Here is a 5,839-nt window from a genome sequence, read left to right on the forward strand (position 1 = left end):
TACACATATTAAGAAATAACAAGTGAAGAATATATTCATCATAACATTCATATTGATTAATGTATGTATAATCTTAACGAACTTGAGGAATAAGTATATTTTAATGTTAACGATGAAATGAGAGGAAAGAAATTCTTTTAATATGTTAAAATGAACAAGTCAAATTAAAAAAAAAAAAAATTAACATAGTGAACAAGGAAAAGTAAATCGAAGAAGTAACAAATAAGGTATATACTAAATTTCTTCAATGATCTAAATTTATCAAGTACTATCGAAAACAATTACAGAAAATAGAAAAAAGGGGGTAAAAAATGTCTCTAACGTATCAAAAATGATAAAATTTATAACCTCCTTTTGCCTATTGGATCCCAGTTATTCTTAATGTTAATTTCGACTTAAAAATAATCCACTTTCACCCATTGAATAACAATAGTCCTTTACGGTTAAAAATACCCCTTTTTGTTTAACAAAACTATAAAATGACATATATAAATCTTTAGTTAAATATACAATGCTAACTTATTGATTCACATAAATCTAGATCAAATCCATAAATTAATCTTTGATTAACTTGTAAACTGGGAAACAACTAAAAAACCATAATTAATTTTAATGGGGGACTGAATCATGCATTTAGAAGTGTACATCATGTTACAAAAAAATAGATTTGACTGATTCTCTAATTATCATTTTCTAGACTATATTTATGAAAATTGAATAATCATCATATCCTAGAGTACTGTCATGAAACCATGCGCCTTTCATGAGTTGGAGACACAACAAACTTTTAATTAAGATACTATAAATTATTATTTTATATTTTATCCTTCTTATTTTAGTACTTTAATTATTTCTAATTCATTTTCAAATATTAGATGGCTTATATTAATTAACCGTGATATAATAAAATTATCAACTTATTTATTAGTATTTCTTAAGGTGTATACGTCAAGTTAAACCTGGACAAGTAAATATGAAGGGAACCCTTTTACTTGTCACATTCCGTTTCTCAATATTCAAATGTATGAACTTAAACTAAAATTTAAGATATATTTTTTCTATCATATTAATATGAGAAAATTACAAATTATATTTTTCGTATAGTTTTTGTACATCAAAACTTTAAAATATAACATATTGAATTATCATTTAGCTCTAAATATGTCATTAACTCTCGTAAAATAAAACGTGATAGAGATAATTTTAATGGAGGGAGTAATATATATAGTACTTTAACCTAATCCAACCATTCCCCATCCATTATTTTCTTGACCTAAACACACTCTTCCCAACTCCTTTTCCATATTCTCTAGGGTTTTCTCTCTTTATTCCCTATTTTAAAATAAAAAATAAAAAATTGGTCTATATTTATATAATAATAACACTATCCTTATGTCTATTCCGCAATTTCCCAGAGTCTACCCACTAGTTGTGTTTTTCCTCAAAATCAAAAAGCACATCTCAATCAATCCCCCTCTACCTTAATTAATCTACAAATGGGATAAATTTTAATCTTCCCAAATTTCATAATTTTATCATCTCAATGTCCACTCCTTTTCAATCTTGTTCACCTAAATTTCTCCATGGAAAAAAAGACCCTACCAAATAGAAAACTATTGTTAATAGTATTTTTAATCTCTCAATTATTAGTAAATTCTGATTTTAGTCTTTATGATATCTGGTTAAGCATAATAACCTTCACTTAATTGAATGAGAATATTTGATCCACTTACTAGTAAATATTCATTGAATTATGTAATTATTAACTATTGCATCGTTTGATTACTCATCTGTTATTAAGTTTGTATTGTTGTTTCATATAGTTCTAAGAAATAGTTCCTATGTAACATATTTCTCATACAAAAGTAACGAGAAAGACACGTTTTGACTAATCGAAAGTTAAAATTATTCAGTCATATATTGCAAGGACCAAAATCTAAATCACCAACAATTGGAAGACTAAAAGTGCTACTTACTATTTTTTGACATAGATGAGAGACCTATTAAACAAATCTTTGGTACAAAATTCCCATATAATTAGAGGCCATCAAAGAGAATTAATTATATATTATTTTGGAATTAGTACAACAAATGCGATGGATGGAAGTGGTGAAACAAGTATATGAAATAAATAATTAATAATTTAATTGGTATTGAGGAAAGTTTCCATTGGTTAATGGACAACTAAAATGTAAACAATTACCTAAATTATATTATATGACAACTTATAAACATGACTTTGCTTTTGCTTTACCTGTAGATGTGCTATGCTTGCAGGTGGATGTGATCACATCTTCCAATTTATATTTTTATTATTCGTCTTCTCCATACCTTACTTTTCCTAGTGATTTCGGTTAATACAATAAAACCTTTTTTTTTGTCATGATAAAAAGATGTATGATAAGGCTGATATTGAACCCAAATAACATTTTAATAACCACCTTTTAAGACAATAATAACATTTGGATAAAAGTAGCAAGTACTCCTAGATATAAGATTAAAAAAAAAATACAGTTTGGTGTACTAGAGCTATCGCTATGCGTGGTGTTCGAGAAAGGGCCCCACCACAAGGGTGTATCGTACGCAGCCATACCTTGCATTTCTGCTAGAGGTTGTTTCCAAGACTTGAACCCGTGACCTCCTGATCACATGACAACAACTTTACCAGTTACTCTAAGACTCCCCTTCACAACTAGATATAAGATAAAATATAGAAAAAAAGAACATAAACATACATCTTAACTTACCATATCTATACAAATCTCCACCCTTATAAAGTAATTACAAAATATTAACTAATTATGTATCTTCGTTTGGATATATCAAGAGCTAATTACGTCTTTGCTGGATGTATCGGGAGCTAATTATGTATCTCGATAGACCCAAAACGGATGAAATGTATCGGAAGCTAATTATGTATCTTTACAAAGGAAAAAATGTATCTTCAAATGTATTATGTATCTTGACAGATCCAAGATAAAAAAATATATATATATGTACTGGGAGCTAATTATGTATCTTTACAAAGGGAATTTATTTATTTTTTAGATGTATCGGGATCTAATTATGTATCTCGACTGATCCGAAATTGAAATTTTCAATTATGCAAAATGAAATTTTTTTTTGTAATTAAGCTCCAAACTATCGAGATTTATGTTGTTGGGCGGAAAATATAGAAGCACTTAGCACAGGATGCTGAAATTGAAAGTTTTGACAAGTGAAATTACAGCACAATCAACTAGAATTTGAGATTTAAATGTGTAGTTCAAAATCCACAAACAATTCACAATTTAAACCTTTATTTCTTCTTAGACTTCAGCATACTATTTTGAAATTTTACATCTAACATTTCAAACTCCAACATTAAAAGCAACTGAATTCGACTAGTTTTAAAATGCTGGCTAAAACTTAAATAACGATTCAAGAATCAAATTGTTTATCAATTTCATCCAAATATATTACTATATATAATAAGTGGGGATAAGCAGGCACGTCTTCGGTATGCCTGCTTGTGCTTCCTGCTTCAGCTGCTTCAATCGTAATTTTACTATATTATTCTTAATTAATTAATATAAGTCATTTAAGTATTTAAAATTACTATATATAATAAGTGGGGATAAGCAGGCAAGTCTTCGACATGCCTGCTTGTGCTGCCTGCTTCAGCTGCTTCAATCGTAATTTTACTATATTATTCCTAATTAATTAATATAAGTCATTTAAATATTTAAAACAATAATAATATTTAATAAAAAAGATAAAATAATAAATAAAATAATATTTATAGTAATTTTGTTTTATCACTTCTAATTAGTTGTTATAAGTTATTTAAGACATGTCTGCTTTATTGTTTCAATTGTGATTTTATTATATCACCCTAATTAATTTTTATGGTCATCTAAGCATTAAAAAATTAATAATATTTCATAAAAAAGATAAAATTCACACAAAATGATATGTCTAACATAAAAATTTATTTGACTATCGAAATTTATATTAATGCCACGAAAATTACGATGGGACAGAGAAAGACATAAAGTAACATATATTATTTAAAAATGAGAAAACACGTAAATTGAGACTGAAAGAGTATTAATATCTTATTGAAAAATTATGCTAAAAGCATTATAAATCACATATTTAACACTTAAAAATATAAAAGATATAAAATATTTGATTGACTCTCGAATTTATATCAATTTCACTTAAATTGAAATAGCAAAAAAAATATTATAAGTAATAATAATTAAAAATTTAAATTATTTTAATAATTAATTATCTAAATTATATTTGTGTCATATAAATTAAGATAAAAAATAGAATATATTGGGTCGTGTTGAGCACGGCCTTTGATGTCTAATATATATATATATATATATATATATATTACTTGCGTGTAGAGATCGATAAAACTACTTTTTTTTTTAAAAGATAATATTTTTTTGAGATAATCATCCAGTATCCCCGAGCTATGGTCAAAGTTGCTACGACACACTTAAACTTCATATGGATCCTATTACCCCGTGAACTCAATTTTAGTAGCCGTTTGGCCATGAAAACTAAAATTTTCTGGAGTTGGAGTTGAAATTGGAGTTGGAGTTGTGTTTGGCCATGTCTTGTTTGGAAAAAAAATTTGACTTTTGAAAAAACTTTTTTAAATATGATTTTATGCCCTAACTTTTACAAACTATCAAAATCACCCAACTAAAATTTATCTACTAATAGAAAAAGAACACAATTAGCCACTATTATAAAAATAATTACATATACATGGTCATACTTAATGCATTTCAATTATGACATATATAATATTTACATTAATAGTCGTTTTCTCATATTTGAAAATTTTAAATATGGATGTTATATTAACAGATTACTGCTTCCTGTTTTTTAGGTAACAAATATTATCTTTCAAAATTTTATTTTTTTTTAAAATTTATTTAATTTATTTCCTTCATTTTCCGTTCCTAAAAAATAGGAAATGATGAATTGTTATTAAATTTTAGGGTGCCGCTAATTGATTTCTTTAATTTATTATACATGAAAGATTTTACTATGTGTGAATAAATTATTTCTATGTAAAACATGCTTTGCATATTTATGGTATATTATATCATATACCATAAATATATAAATATGCTTAGTATGTTTCTTTATACTTTGTATTTTTATATATGTGTGTATATGGTATATACATGTTATAAACTTCATATATAACATACTTTGTATATTTATATTATAAATATGCTTAGTATATTTCTTAATACTTTGTATATTTATATATGTGTGTATATGGTATATACATGATATAAACTTTATATATAACATACTTTATATATTTCTATTATAAATATAATACTTATATATTTATGGATATAAATATAATACTTTACATATTTATGGGTATAAATATTAATTAGCAATAAAATAATGTCTTAAATAAGGGAGAAAATTAAATAAAGGATAAAAATAATGATGAGAGAGAAAAAGAGATATATATTAATTAGGATAGCATTAAGTTTGAAATTATAATTATCTTATTCTGTAAAACTGATAGATATGTAATATTGAAAAAGTAATGTTATAAGGAGAGTTTTATGTAAAAATTTAAAAGATTGGGGTTATATGTAATAATAATAAAAGTTGAAATTGGAGTTGAAAAATTGTGAAAACAACAAAAACCTGTTTTCCCTTTTCAAAAAAAATTTCCGGAATTATTTTTCGAATTTTTATGGTCAAACACCACAATTTTCAACTCCAGAAATATTTTCCAGAAAAAAGAGAAAAATTTCCATGGCCAACGGGCCCTTAGCGTATTTATGTCACCCTTTTATGCTGACAT

The sequence above is a fragment of the Capsicum annuum genome, chromosome 1, assembly GCF_002878395.1.
Source record: "Capsicum annuum cultivar UCD-10X-F1 chromosome 1, UCD10Xv1.1, whole genome shotgun sequence".
Taxonomy (NCBI): Eukaryota; Viridiplantae; Streptophyta; class Magnoliopsida; order Solanales; family Solanaceae; genus Capsicum; species Capsicum annuum.